This window comes from Podarcis liolepis (genome assembly GCF_965112155.1).
Source record: "Podarcis liolepis genome assembly, chromosome: 4".
NCBI classification, from domain to species: domain Eukaryota; kingdom Metazoa; phylum Chordata; class Lepidosauria; order Squamata; family Lacertidae; genus Podarcis; species Podarcis liolepis.
The window spans coordinates 17480698-17497346 of NC_139558.1; positions in this window are offsets into that span (position 1 = coordinate 17480698).

Sequence of the window (16649 nt, forward strand, 5' to 3'; positions counted from 1 at the left end):
TCCCCACAAATTACCTTTAATTTATATAAACTTTTCTATAAGCTCTCCAATCCTGAAAGTTTTTCCTGAAAGACGATCCCCTGCTGCAGTGGGAGGGGGGGACAGAACCATTTAGAATGAACAAATATCTTCCAGCATTTTCCTGTTTCTGCCCTCAAAGACTTTAGTCATGACAAGAAAGGACCTGTTCAGTGATGGCTTTGGGATGTTCTCCCTTGCAGAGTGCTTTCATGTATTTCTGCTATCAGGTGGAGACTTTTAAAGCCATGGGTAGGCAAATTAATGGCTTAAAGCTATGGTTTTCCCAGTAGTGATGTATGGAAATGAGAGCTGGACCATAAAGAAAGCTGATCGCCGAAGAATTGATGCTTTTGAATTATGGTGCTGGAGAAGACTCTTGAGAGTCCCATGGACTGCAAGAAGATCAAACCTATCTATTCTTAAGGAAATCAGCCCTGAGTGCTCACTGGAAGGATTCATTCCCGAAGCTGAGGCTCCAATACTTTGGCTGCCTCATGAGAAGAGAAGACTCCTTGGGAAAGACCCTGATGTTGGGAAAGATTGAGGGCACAAGGAGAAGGGGACGACAGAGGACGAGATGATTGGACAGTGTTCTCGAAGCTACTAACATGAGTTTGACCAAACTGCAGGAGGCAGTGGAAGACAGAAGTGCCTGGCGTGCTCTGGTCCATGGGGTCACAAAGAGTCAGACACGACTAAATGACTAAACAACAACAAGGCAAACTAAGGCCCGGGGGCCGGATCCAACCCAATCGCCTTCTAAATCTGGCCTGCGTATGGTCTGGGAATCAGCATGTTTTTACATGAGTAGAATGTGTCCTTTTATTTAAAATTCATCTCTGGGTTATTTGTGGGGCCTGCCTGGTGTTTTTACACAAGTAGAATGTGTGCTTTTATTTAAAGTGTATCTCTGGGTTATTTGTGGAGGATAGGAATTCATTCATTCCCCCCCCCCCAAAAAAAAAAATATATAGGCCAGTCCCCCACAAGGTCTGAGGGACAGTGGACCGGCCAGCTGCTGAAAAAGTTTGCTGACCCCTGTTTTAAGCATCCAATCCCTTGTTATATTCTGGCATGCATGCCATTTTAATGCTGTTAGTCTAGATCCAACTCCCCCCACCCCCCAAAAATCTGTATGTTCTGTTCATTAATTGGATACTTTACTTATATGGCAATAATAACACTAAAATATTATTTAGAGTTGACTGACATCATAGATTGATGGGTGAATGGAGGGACAGATAGGGATAATCAATTTGGCAGGGAGATCAGACCACCATGTATGGGGATGAAAGAGGAAAATCCACAGAGCACTTAAAAATATACAATACTGTGAAAAAGAGTAAAATGTTTATTCTATATAGGCAGCTAAGGTTTGCTGTCAAAATATTGCAATTTATTGCAATTTAAATGCATATCAGCATTTGGAAAAGATGTTGTATAATGCCACTAATGGCAGCTAGTTAATGGAGAGCAGTGGAGTGTAAAATATGTTCATTATTGAAAAGGTTGTCTTTGGCCTTCAAAATCTCAAAATGAGTTACCCAAAGTGGTTGATTGCATTGGGGTAGTGGAAGAATAAGCGTCTGAAAGCATTTCTCACAAAACGCGTCCTTTCGTTTCAGCAGTTGACAGCATATTGGCTTCTAAAATATTTGCGTTCTTTTATGAAGGTGCTTAATTATTTCCACAAAGAAGCAGTGTGTAAACTTTGTGAAATGCCTACAAAATGTTTCTTCGTCATTAACTGCCAACTTATGGTGGATATTTATTTATTTTTTTGCGCTTTTAAATGTAAAGTGATTTGAATAACATCGTTGGATTAAATTGCTGCTCTGTAAATGAAAGCTGAAAGATAGACACCACAGGTAGAACTGAATTGCATACTGTAGTATAGCATTGATTACATTTGGGGGTGGGGTGGGGGAGACAGTCAATGCTGCAATAAATGATCACAACTACAAACTTTCCAACCTGTCATGTACATCAATCTATGACCAAGGTGAGAGACACAATTCCCTTGAGGATAATTTATTGGGGCACATGCTGGAAGTAGGCAGAACTCGAATCAAAAATGGGTGGAGCCATAGCCAAAGGTAAGTGGGGTCATCCCTTCCTTCCTTCCTTCCTTCCTTCCTTCCTTCCTTCCTTCCTTCCATCCTTCCTTCCCTTCATTCTTTCACAACATTCGAACTCATGTAAAGGAAAAAAGGTAAAGGACCCCTGGACAGTTAAGTCTAGTCAAAGGCATAGCTGTCAACAGTTCCCTTTTCTTGCAAGGAATCCTATTCAGAATAAGGGTATTTCTCTTTAAAAAAGGGAAACGTTGACAGCTATGGTCAAAGGCAACTATGGGCTTGCGGCGCTCATCTTGCTTTCAGGCCGAGGGAGCCGGCGTTTGTCCACAGACAGCTTTCTGGGTCATATGGACAGCATGACTAAACCACTTCTGGTGCAACAGAACACCATGTCAGAAACCAGAGCACACAGAAACACCTTTTATCTAACCACCACAGTGGTACCTATTTATCTACCGATAATAATTGGGCTTGCCGATCAGAAGGTTGGTGGTTCGAATCTCCATGACGGGGTGAGCTCCCGTTGCTCTGTCCCAACTCCTGCCAATTTAGCAGTTTGAAAGCACACCAGTGCAAGTAGATAAATAGGTACCACTGCGGCAGGAAGGTAAATGGTGTTTCCGTGCACTCTGGCTTCTGTCACAGTGTCGTGTTGCACCAGTAGCAATTTAATCATGCTAGCCACATGACCCAGAAAGCTGCCTGTGAACAAACACTGGCTCCCTCGGCCTGAAAGAAAGATGAGCACTGCACACCCCATAGTCACATTTGACTGGGCTTAACCGTCCAGGGGTCCTTTACCTTTACTTTTACCTTTTTACCTTGTAGTTTCTCACAGTGTTTAGCCACTATGAAAAGAGGACTTTGGACTCATAAGTCATTGGCATGAGCCAGGATGCTATTCTTAATTTCCTTCATTCCTTTCTTTTTTCTTGCTACTGCACTACTTCACTCCTTATAATCTACATGAATTGAGAGCAAGGACTGCCTGAAACTTTGTTAGTTTGCTTGCTTGCTTGCTTGTTTTCTAACATTTATTTCCTGCTCTTCTTCCATCCTGGATCCCAAGGCTGAGTTCATGGCTCTAGAACCACAAGTTGCCCACCCCTGGTCCAGGAAGCCTCTTCCAAGAAATTTCTGTAAAGAGAATGTTGATGGCCGCAGCATTGTACAAAGATGATCACCCAGCCAACTATTCCCACAACTCAGGAGAACCAAATGGGTTGTTTTCACTAATATTCCACTAACCACATTCTTCAGAACTGCCAACAGCTATGTCTTCAACCATGTATTTGTCACTTTAAAAAAAAAAAAAAGTAACTTCATCTACTCTGCTGTAAAGAATGCTAAGCTTGCTTGCTTAGGTGCTGCAGATGAGTTAGGAACTGAATCCATTTTGACACCCCATTTTTTAATTCATTGGACTTATTTTGGCTCCAGTTTTGATTTGTTTTTTGAAGGTTCCTAGAGCTCCCTTCCTCTCCCCACCCCAACAAACAAATAGGCAACAATTAATGAGTGTAAATAAACAACAACAGCAACAACACATTTAATTACTGCTGCTGGAATGTAGACACTGTTATTCTACATTGAACATGAATCAGCCTTCCAAACATTTCAAAATAATATAAAAGGCAAATCTGAAATTTAGAAATGGGCTTTCACAGAAATTGCAGTTCCCCACAGGGGATCCATGCTATGAGTCAAAATGCATCACTTGCTTATTTTATGTTGAGAAATCATGTGTTTGGTGAAGTGATTGAACTTCATGTACCTTGTTATAAAGAACACTAGATAATTATTTTTGCCCATGTAATTGAATACTTATACTCTTATACAATTAAGGTAGCTTTGATTATTCTTTTTCATAGGATAATTCTTCAAATTTTTCTTTCTTTCTTTCAATAGAACAAAGCATGAAAAGGTCACATTTCTTCCCCTGACCTCTTTGCTCATTGGATAACCCTCTCTGGTACTTTTTGGACTGATTTGACCTTTCTCAGGGAACTTTTAAGCATTATTTTCCCTTTTAACCTGTCGCTACCAGCTTGCAGGATGATATTTCTAAAGTTTGTCCAACTTTCAATTGTCCACTTTTGTGCACAGATTAGTCTTGAACTCAGCCTCAATCTCTTTAAAATTGAACATACTGTCCTCCCCACTCACAGGCTGGCTTCCACATGATAGGAGAATGGAGAGGAGGGGAGAAGAGATTGCAAATATGTCCCCCTATTACCAGGTAAAAGAAAAATAGAGTCTAAATTCTGTCTCATTCCATCAAGTGCTTCAGTATAGCAGGACATTAAAGAAAGAAAGAAAAGCATTTGCGAAAGCCCTGAATAAGCACTTGGACGTTTTTGTCTGTGAGATTCAGCTATGAGTAATAGGAAAGGAATTGAAATATATTTTCTTACTAAAGCAGAGAACCTTGAACTAAAATGTCAGATCCTGAACTGGAACACACTGACATGGCAAGGAAAAATAATATCAGTTTGAATATATTTCTTTCATTTAGTAGGCTTATAATTTAATTATTATTTCTTTTCTTCATTGCATTCCACTTTCAGAAAATTGCTTTGCAGAAGGCAGAATTCAATACTTTTTGTGGTCCATGAAGTTTTAATGGGGAATAATAATAATAATTATTATTATTATTATTGTTGTTGTTGTTGTTGTTGTTATTATTGTTATTATTATTATTATTGTTATTATTATTATTTATTTATACCCCACCTATCTGGCTGGGTTTCCCCAGCCACTCTGGGTGGCTTCCAACAAAAGATTAAGAATACTGTACATTAAAACATCAGTCATTAAAAACTACCCTAAACAGGGCTGCCTTCAGATGTCTTCTAAATGTCAGACAGTTGCTTATTTCCTTGACATCTGATGGGACGGCGTTACACAGGGCAGGCGCCACTACCAAAAAGACCCTCTGCCTGGTTCCCTGTAACTTTGCTTCTCACAGTGAGGGAACAGCCAGAAGGCCCTCTGCACTGGACCTCAGTGTTCAGGTTGAACGATTGGGGTGGAGACACTCCTTCAGGTATAAGATGCAGATGCAAACACTAAGTGGCTGCACACCTTCACTGGAAAAAATGGAGAATGCGTACAAACTGTCAACATGCATAGAGGATTTTGCCTGGTCAACCTCTGTGCTTCCAACAGATTTTGAAAGATATCCCCAAGAAGGAAATGCTAATTAGGCACGAGTGATCATGCTCTTCTGAAGTTTACTATACAGCGGAAAGGAGCAGCCAAGCATACTAGGACTCAATTTCTTGACTTTAAGAAAGCCGACTTCATAAAACTTAGGGAAGTGCTGGGTGAGATCCCATGGACAGTAATACTAAAAGGAAAGGGAGTTCATGATGGCTGGGAGTTTGTTAAGAGGGAGATAGTAAAAGCACAACTTCAGGCAATACCAATGAGACGGAAACATGGAAGGTACCTAAAGAAGCCAGGGTGGCTATCTAAAGAACTTTTAACTGAGTTAAGATTAAAAAAGGATGTGTACAAAAAATTGAAAAGGGGGGAAACCACCAAAGAAGAATTCAAACAAATAGCCAGCACGTGCAGACACAAAGTCAGAAAAGCTAAAGCACAGAATGAACTCAGGCTTGCTAGAGAGGTTAAAAGCAACAAAAAAGGCTTTTATGGGTATGTTCGTAGCAAAAGGAAGAACAAAAAACAGTGGGGTCACTCAGAGGAGAAGATGGTGAAATGCAAACAGGGGACACAGAAAGGGCTGAACTCCTCAATGCCTTCTTTGCTTCAGTCTTCTCCGATAAAGAAAACAATGCCCGACCTGAAGAATTTGGAGCAAATGATTCAGCAGAGGAAACACAGCCCAGAATAACTAAGGAGATAGTACAAGAATACTTGGCTAGTTTAGATGTATTCAAGTCTCCAGGGCCAGATGAACTGCATCCAAGAGTATTAAAAGAACTGGCAGATGTGATCTCAGAACCACTGGCAGTCATCTTTGAGAATTCCTGGAGAACAGGCCAAGTCCCGGCAGACTGGAGGAGGGCTATTTTCAAAAAGGGGAAAAGAGAGGACCCAAATAATTACCACCCAGTCAGTCTGACATCAATAACAGGGAAGATTCTGGAGCAGATCATTAAGCAAACAGTCTGTGAGCACCTAGAAAGGAATGATGTGATCACCAATAGTCAGCATGGATTTCTGAAAAATAAGTCATGTCAGACTAACCTGATCTCGTTTTTTGACAGAATTACAAGCCTGGTAGATGAAGGGAACGCAGTGGATGTAGCCTACCTTGATTTCAGCAAGGCATTTGACAAGGTGTCCCATGATATTCTTGTAAAGAAGCTGGTAAAATGCGGTCTTGACTATGCTACCACTCAGTGGATTTGTAACTGGCTGACTGACTGAACCCAAAGGGTGCTCATCAATGGTTCCTCTTCATCCTGGAAAAGAGTGAGTAGTGGGGTGCCACAGGGTTCTGTCTTGGGCCCGGTCTCATTCAACATCTTTATCAACGACTTGGATGATGGACTCAAGGGCATCCTGATCAAATTTGCAGATGACACCAAACTGGGAGGGGTGGCTAACACCCCAGAGGACAGGATCACAGTTCAAAACAACCTTGACAGATTAGAGAACTGGGCCAAAACTAACAAGATGAATTTTAACAGGGAGAAATGTAAAGTATTGCACTTGGGCAAAAAAAAATGAGAGGCACAAATACAAGATGGGTGACACCTGGCTTGAGAGCAGTACATGTGAAAAGGATCTAGGAGTCTTGGTTGACCACAAACTTGACATGAGCCAACAGTGTGACGCGACAGCTAAAAAAGCCAATGCAATTCTGGGCTGCATCAATAGGAGTATAGCATCCAGATCAAGGGAAGTAATAGTGCCACTGTATTCTGCTCTGGTCAGACCTCATCTGGTGTACTGTGTCTAGTTCTGGGCACCACAGTTCAAGAAGGACACTGACAAACTGGAACGTGTCCAGAGGAGGGCAACCAAAATGGTCAAAGGCCTGGAAACGATGCCTTATGAGGAATGGCTAAGGGAGCTGGGCATGTTTAGCCTGGAGAAGAGGAGGTTAAGGGGTGATATGATAGCCATGTTCAAATATATAAAAGGATGTCATATAGAGGAGGGAGAAAGGTTGTTTTCTGCTGCTCCAGAGAAGCGGACACGGAGCAATGGATCCAAACTACAAGAAAGAAGATTCCACCTAAACATTAGGAAGAACTTCCTGACAGTAAGAGCTGTTTGACAGTGGAATTTGCTGCCAAGGAGTGTGGTGGAGTCTCCTTCTTTGGAGGTCTTTAAGCAGAGGCTTGACAACCATATGTCAGGAGTGCTCTGATGGTGTTTCCTGCTTGGCAGGGGGTTGGACTCGATGGCCCTTGTGGTCTCTTCCAACTCTATGATTCTATAATTCTATAATTCTATAATCATGTAGGGTACATGCTGGCCAGCCTAGGAACGAATCCTCCAGTAATCTGTGCATATTGCCTAGACAGTGTACAAAACCACAAGAAGGCTGATATCCTCTTATATTCACCAGTGGTGATCCATGTTCACAATGCATGTAATCCTTTATCAAAGTTGTCAATGTGTGTGCTATATCATCACCTTCAGTGAATGTGCACAACTGTCAGCATTTATGCACATTCACTAGTCAATTCACATCTATGATTTACGCCAAATATATTTTGGCTTGAGGCTTTGAAAGAGATACACGTAAGGAGATCATAAGGAGGCTGTTATACTGAAGCATTGCTCCTCAGCGTTTCACTGCATACAGATGTTGCTGTATGTCTGGGGAGCCATACTCTGCTTCTCAGAAACTAAGGCACAACAATATGCCGAAAGTGTTTTCTATCAATGGGGAGATAATCATTGTGAATCAGCAGAGCATACAAGCCGAGTCATTGCTGTAACTGTGCCTGTGAACAACTGCAATTGTATTAAGTCATTGGATTGGATCCAGGGTTCCTTTGTATCTTCCTACTGTTGGAATAGTGTTAAGGAAACACTGGCGAGCAGCACCTAGTGACAGAAGGCCTGTTCAGATTTTCAGGGCAGATAAGCTCTGGAAGAACATGTCTGAAATAGCTCTCCAGACAAAGGAGCAATGTGGCCAGAAAGTGTTTTTGATTATGGAATTAGTAGGCAGAAAGTCAACTGCAGTTATTGCTGGATGATAGCTTTTCTTGTTGATTTAGGGGTAGGGAACATTTGGTCCTATTGGTCTTGTTGGAGCCCCAGCCCCTATCAGCCCCAGCCACTGTGGCTAATGGTCAGGGATGATGCAATAACCACAGGTATCCAAACCACTGCTGTATTTAGAAGATAGTCTGTGCTTCTATGCGGAAGAAAGGACAGGATATAAATAAGAATCAGTGTCCCCTTTGCACTATGATTTAGGCGTGGGGAACCTTTGGCCCTCCAGATGTTGCAGAACTACAACTTCCATCATCCCTGTTGGGAGTTGTTTGGCAGCATCTGGAGTGCCAAAGGTTCCTCACAGCACACCTGATTTAGGACAGATGCCATGACAAATATAACAATGAACTTCTGAATATGTTAACTCAGAAGTATGTCCAGTGGATGGCTTGTGCAGATGCCTGATTATCGTCTTCCAAAGCAACTACTCTATTCCAAACTTAAAAATGGAAAGTGCCATGTTGGTGGTCAACAAAAGTGGTTTAAAGACTCTTTCAAGGCAAATCTTTTAAAATGTAGTGTAAACACTGACAACTGGGAAACACTGGCCTGCAAGCGCTCCTATTGGAGAACAGCCTTTACCAAAGATGCCATGGGCTTTGAAGATGCTCAAACTCAGGACATAAGGGAGAAATGTGCTGAGAGGAAGGCACACTTGGCAAACCCTCTCTGTGATCAATTCTCGACCTGGAAACCTATGTCCCCACTGTGGAAGGACGTGTGGATCCAGAATTGGCCTCCACAGTCACTTTCGGACTCACTGTTAAGACCGTGTTCATGGAAGACAATCTTACTCATAAGATGCCCAGTGGAGTTAGAAGTGAAATTTTTGAAGGGTGGATGTTCATCAGTATGTGTACGTATTAGGTAGTTTCTCAATGAAATGCAAACAAAAGCAGACTTCATCCCTAGCTCTTCTCCTGTCATTGTCCTTTTCACTCACAAACCCATGGAAGCAGGAAGCCTCTACCACTCATGAAAGCTACCTAAACAATCTAGAACCTTGCAAAATAAGGGCTCTGTGTCTCCATGAGCAAAGAAAACTCTCAATTTCACACATTTTCCCTTCCCAAGTGACAATGATGGTGACTCAGGGGTCAGAGCTTAGTGCTCTCACCCTTGCTTACACGTCAAATTTATATGTAAACAACCCAATACAGTTTTATTAACTCATGTGGAAGGTGTTTTAACATCTTCAACATCTTGCCCTAATCCCAGTATCTTCTGTGATATTAGCACATTTAACAGGCAGTGGTTTTTTTTACACCCTTTTGAAAGGGATCCTTGCAACCAGTTGGAACATTTCGGAACACATTTTCCATTCACTCACAGTACCTGCAGAAAACTGAACAGATTAATCCATCTTCTTTGGTTGCTTTCGATTTTCTTTCATGTGGCCTTTGCATATGTGTCTATTAAACACACCTTTCTTATGTGCCATCTCTTAACCATATTCATGTCTCTTTCACCATATAGGCTTGCACAGTTGGAACACAAGGGAACATCCGGTCAAAAAGTTAAGCACATTTAAGTCCCGTCAATTTCAAAGGGCAGAGTTAACTATGTGGTCAGCTACCCAACTCTGACTCTTTTTGCTACTTCCTCCCTATTCTTTAGTGTGGAGTGATAGATTGTAAATACCCATTCCAGTTTTAATCATGTTTAATTGTTTAAAATGCAATCTATCTGGGAAATTTAGGAAGGATAGAAGAGATTTTTTATTAAACTGTTAATCAGCATGATTTTATGCATGTTTACTCAGAAGTGCATTCCACTGTGTCGAGTTGTACTTACCATTTAGTCAGTATTCTTTTTTAAAAATTAAAAAGTTAATCAGCACAATTGGATTCCGGTTTACTCCAAAGTTCATTGTGTAAGGATGAGATGGTTGGACAGTGTTCTCGAAGCTACCAGCATGAGTTTGACCAAACTGCAGGAGGCAGTGGAAGACAGGAGTGCCTGGCGTGCTCTGGTCCATGGGGTCACGAAGAGTCGGACACGACTAAACAACTAAACAACAACAACAATAACAACAAGCACAGCATATTCTGATCATATGGCTGATGGCAATCAATCCACTTTTATCTAGGAGTAGGTCCCATTGAATGGGATTATGCTTGGTTTCTTTCAAATCAAAGATAAAACACTTTTGCAGAAATGTGTGTGTGTGCATGTTTGTGTTGGGATGGTGTTTCCCTGTATATTATGGGCTTCATGCAGTCTGCAACATATTGTCCCAAATACATGCAGCCTTTTTTCAAGTGCAAATTATGGGAAGCTGCCAGTGTTTTAACAGCAGCAGGAAAAACCCATGTGCTGAATATTGTGCACGAGAGATATGTGAGGGGTGTGGCTGGACTTTGCCCTAAGTATTTTAGGCTGTATAGCTTGAAGCATTTTTAAAGTTAAAAATTGTTTACAAATATAGAATGTGTGATTTTAATATGTGTAGCTTTTGCTAGATTGGACGTTTTATTTTTAATGATTGGCAGAGAAACAGAACCACGTTAGAGATTTTCATCACTCGCCACCACCATTATCCTCTGTTCTCATTACCATTGCCCTAATTTTAGTCTAATAAGGTAGGGAAGTGTGGCAAGGTTGCTAATTACCAAATGATGGAGCTGCATCAGCAAAGATACATTGGAGCCAACACCATATTACAGAAGGACAAGATAAGTGCAAAATGTTCCCTTCACTAGATTGTGTGTCGGAAATGAAAAGAGCTCATTCTTCCAATCCTGGTGCAAAATAATTGGAACGCGGGACAAATAGCAACCCCTACTCTGATTACAATTTGAAGCAATAAAAAAGCCATTTTACGTTTTGACCTTTCAATGGGGCAAGGTGATTATAAGCATTAGCAGCAGAATGATGACGCTCTGAGACAAACATCTTGAATATAATGGCTTATTCTTAATCCTATTTTTAATAGGGGTGTTAGGGGCTTTTAGGGGACGGATAACACCTCTGACAGGGGACACGCCAGGGCAGTTTGTCCACCTTTGGTCTCCACCCTCTCACCTGTGGCTCCTAGAAGCAAGACTTTGGTGTCTCGGTCAATACTGTTAACATATTTTAAGTTCATACCATGGTTGGTTTCATCGCAGTGCCATTTCCATAAAACACAGTGAAATGAATAGAAAGCAAAAAACGAGCTCCATGCTTTTGCTGGTTCACCAAGGCCAAAACAGATTTTGCCCACACAGTTCTTGAGAACAATAGCTGTGGTCTGTGGGAACGCATGACTCAACATTTTAACTCAGAAATTGTGGATAGATACTGGCTAGAACACATGCAGTGATTATGAGGTAGGGTACTTGTGAGTCACTTCACTACTTGACATCTACAAAGGCCCATTTCAAGAGTCTGAAAGACCCATTTTACTTAAATGCTCACTGTTGTCCCAGACATTTCTCAGCATGTCACCTGTTCACTACCTGTGAACAGGGCAAGGGAATGGCAAAGGAAGATTTAAAATATTTTTTTTTTGGGGGGAACCATCAATACTACTACTAACAAGCAGTAATTAAAAGTGCCGGATTCTCCTCTCCTAGCCCAGGAAGAGGAGTGTAAATATAAATACAGCCCATGTGAGCGAGATGAATAAACACCCAGCAATAAAAGATAATGGGAGAGGATTTACCCCAGCAAATTATTTGTCAAAATTACAAATACCGAAATACAGATGGTCATTTACCTTCGCTAGATTCAACATGCTTCCATCTGCCTTATTGCAGGGCAGATTCGAGGGTGAACCATATACGGAATGAGTCTGCCTCTGCGGCTTGATGGAGGTAGAAACTGTCTCTCATGCCTTGTTACGCTGCCATTTCTATGGGGATATATGCATGGTATTTATTACCCCTGCTATGCAAAAATCTCCAAATGAATATGAACTTCAATGTCTAAAATCCCTGGTAGAGGACAAGGATCCTGAGATCACATTAAGGGTAGCCAGATTATGTGCGATTGCCATAAAACCTAGGGAACAAGCTGTGCTATCATAATGATTAAGGCCTTAAATGATAATTTTACTGTAGGTTATATGTTAGTGACTAAGTTTTAATTTATATATATTTTTAACCGTTGCTATATCTGTATTGTTCCTGTTATAAAGGTAAAGGTAAAGGGACCCCTGACCATTAGGTCCAGTCGTGACCGACTCTGGGGTTGCGATGTTCATCTCGCTTTACTGGCCGAGGGAGCCGGCGTACAGCTTCCGGGTCATGTGCCTAGCATGACTAAGCCGCTTCTGGTGAACCAGAGCAGCGCACGGAAATGCCATTTACCTTCCTGCCAGAGCGGTACCTATTTATCTACTTGCACTTTGATGTGCTTTCGAACTGCTAGGTTGGCAGGAGCAAGGACTGAGCAACGGGAGCTCACCCCGTCATGGGGATTCGAACCGCCGACCATCTGATCAGCAAGTCCTAGGCTCTGTGGTTTAACCCACAGCGCCACCTGCATCCCATATTGTTCCTGTTATACTTAATTGCAAATTCAAATGTATCCCTATCGTGTTTTATGACTTCCTTGATATTGTATATGGGCTGGAACTGGTCTGTGACGGAAATAATAAAATTTATTCATTCAAATGCAGCCCTGAATGTGTCTTCTCAGAAGTAAGCCCATTGACCTCAGTGTGACTTATCCCCCGGTGTATCTCATGAACAGGAGAGGAACTACTAGTCTTGAAAACACCATCAATACTAACAAACAGAAGTTTAAATAGTGGCACAGCAATAAAACTTCTACCACATTTGCAAAGGCAAGCAGGATCCGATATGGTTTCATATTAGATGGAGGACTGTGTGTTGAGATTCCTGCATAAATAACCCTCAAGGTCCTTTCCAACTCTACCGTTCTATGATTCCCCTCTTCTAGCCCCTCTAGGGGTGGGGGATGAATATCATTGCAACCCTATATGTGTCTCCTCAGAAGTAAAAGAGTTTCAAATGCTAATGTACCTGCACCACACATTTAAAGTACATTTATTCATTGCACACAGAATTGTTTTCCTTCTGCTGCAATTTGTCTTTCACCAGAAACTACATTATTCACATTGCTTTCCACTGTGGCAAAATTATGTAATTTACATAATGTATGTTTAATTAATTAATTACATGGGTTACTTTGTCATTAAGTTATTCCACCTCATTCATTTTAATGCAAATGAAACACAAGACACGTGGCCGGGGAACCATAATAACTGTAAACTGTTTATTATTGTTATTATTGTTACTGTTGGTTATTATTTGTTTCTATTGATTTATTGGTTGGTTTGTTGCTCATATAAGATTTTTAAAAATGTTTGATGCTTTCTTGTGTTTTTTTATGTTGTATATATTATTATTTTTTATTTTGCTTAGGTAACTCTAATCCCATTATTCTCAAAAGAAAAGTCTCTGGTTTCTTAATAAAAGTCAACTTTTTAAAAAAAATCAATTCATTATATATCATTTCCCAGTAGACTTTTGCCTCATTATGGAAAAAGGTACCTTCTTTCTCTTTACATTTCCAACATGTACTCAATTCAGATTTGTACATCTTTGCTAGCCTATTAGGTGTTAAGTGCCATCTATATATCATTTTCATATAATTTCCCCTCAAATTATAACAAGCTGTAAACTTTATATCATTATTCCACAATCGCTCCCATGGGGCTATGGCAAATGCAAAGTATTTTTAAAGCCATTTTTAAAAAAAGCATTTTCACAACATTTTTTTATATGTGCATATATTCCGCTACGGTTTGTGGACTGAAAACAACACTTGTATTCATTGGATCGAATTCGTTTTCTGTAAATGGCACTAATATGAAACACCACCAATTTCTACTCTTGTTTCTGCTTTCATCTGAATTCTCCAAAATTCCTACTCCCAAGGAAGTTTGTTCCACTATCATTAGGAAGTTTCTCCGTGTTTAGCTAAAATCAGTTTTCCTGCAGTTTCTACCCACTGGTTCCAATTCTGGAACACCAAAACAACAAGTTGCCTGGATCTCTTGTGTGACAGCCCTTCATATATTTGAAGACCAATGTCATTCCTCCACTTGAATCTTACCTTCTCCAGGCCAAACATACCCACCTCTTTCAACCTTTCTCCATAGAACTTGGTGTCCAGACCTCTCACCATCCTGGTCATCCTCTTCTGGTAAACAAGAGGAGCAAACAAGAGGAGCCCAAGTAAATGAAGCCATCTTCAGTCTTATTCTACTGGTCCAGCTACTGTTATCTGCTTTGGCTGGCAGTGGTTCTTAAGTGAAGATCTGTCTTCTTTCCCAGCCTATGGTACTAGGGATTTATTTTCCCTGGAGATTGAATTTGGGGTGCTACATAGGCAAAGCTTATGCTCCACTACCAAGCTACCCTTGCTGCTAACCACAGAGTAAAAATGTGCAAGTCTTTTTTTTATTATACAAATGGAACATCCATAACATTTGTCAAAAACGTGAGAAAGTATGTTCTCCTTCATGGAGAGCACGTGTTGCGGTGGGGGCCGCCAGGACACTCCAAAGTTGGGGGTGGGCTAATTGATCGTTGGCCACTGATGCGATTGGGCTTCCCTTGTTGTTGGGAAGAAGTTAATGTTGCCATTTGTTGATTGACAGCCAGAAATGCTAAAACTCCTAGCACGAGGCTAGGACTTCCTCTTTTCGCCCATGCATCGGATTGCCCGTTCCTCCCTCCCTAGAATAGGGTTGTTCGCTTTGACCTTGCAATGCCTGTCATGGGATCATCTGCTTTGGAGCGGGGGCCTGGTAGGAATTTTGTCCATCTGGCTGATTGGCTGGGGCCATTTGGTTTTTGCCTACTGCGTAGCAAATCGTCACAACTTGTAAGGTTCGCGGTTAGGCATTGGTTTATGGTTTGGTTGGTTGAGGGGCATGGATTGGCTGTGCCTGCCACTATAATGCTGCTGCTGCAAGGGATTCCGTTAAAGGAATTGGGGGCTAACTATTGCTTGTCCACTCTGACAAGGGGGCTCGGGCCATAGCAATGAGCTCCTGGTTGCATTTGGGGTGAGGGCAGGTTCCCTGCTCCGTCGCTACCCCAAAGTGTATTCCCCTATTCTGACTTTTGCATCGTGTGGAATGTCAGTCTGTCCCCCATGGTGGGAGCAGATAGTCGCTACCAATGCCTAAGCAACCACTCACAAATTTGTATTTTAATAAAGTTGTGGCCAAAATTATGCCAAAAATCTTAAACAAAAATTCCGTGTGATGTGTGAGTTATTGGGGTAGCCCTGGGGACCTCGACACGCAAGTGAAACTTCCCACAAAGTGAATGCTCACTGTTGTGTGGTACAGGAGACTAAAAACAATAGAAATATCATGTTAGGAAGCCTAACATGAAGACTGGAAAATGTTTACTGCATATATGGGTGAAATTTGTGCACATTTTAAAACACTGGTAGCATGATGATAAATTCAACAGTGTAAATACGTTTTGATGGATTTAACAATGAAATACTGAATGGTTTAATTCATGTAAAATTTGCAGGGATGTATGGTATGAGAATTGAACCACAGAAAGAGAAGAAGGAAAGTCATTGATTTAAGGTTGTTTAAATGAATATTTTGAAATGTAAATTAGAAAATAAATAAAAAAGTGTGTGTGTGTGTGTGTGTGTGTGTGTGTGTGTGTGTGTGTGTGTGGAAGCCAAATAAGACTATTTGATTATCCACAAGCCAAATTAGTTTTCTCTTACTCTCTAGATCTTTTGTAGCGGGGAAGAAAGATATTGTATTTTTCACTCTATAAGATGCACCAGACCACAAGACGCACCTAGTTTTTGGAGGAGGAAAGCAAGAAAAAAAACATTCTGAATCTCAGAAGCCAGAACAGCTCTGAGGGATCGCTGCGCAGTGAAAGCAGCAATCCCTCTTGCTGTTCTGGCTTCTGGGATAGCTGCGCAGCCTGCATTTGCTCCATAAGACGCACACACATTTCCCCTTACTTTTTAGGAGGGAAAAAGTGAGTCTTATAGAGCAAAAAATATGGTAAGTAATTTGTTCAAAGGGGGCATGCACAAGTACACCATTTATATATTTAATTCAGATTGAGATTGAATCCTGACAAGACAGAAGTACTGTTTCTGGGGGACAGGAGGCGGGCAGGTGTGCGGATTCCCTGGTCCTGAATGGGGTAACCGTGCCCCTGAAGGACGAGGTGCGCAGCCTGGGAGTCATTTTGGACTCACAGCTGTCCATGGAGGCACAGGTTAAATCCGTGTCCAGGGCAGCTGTGTACCAGCTCCATCTGGTACGTAGGCTGAGACCCTATCTGCCCGCGGACTGCCTCGCCAGAGTGGTGCATGCTCTGGTTATCTCCCGCT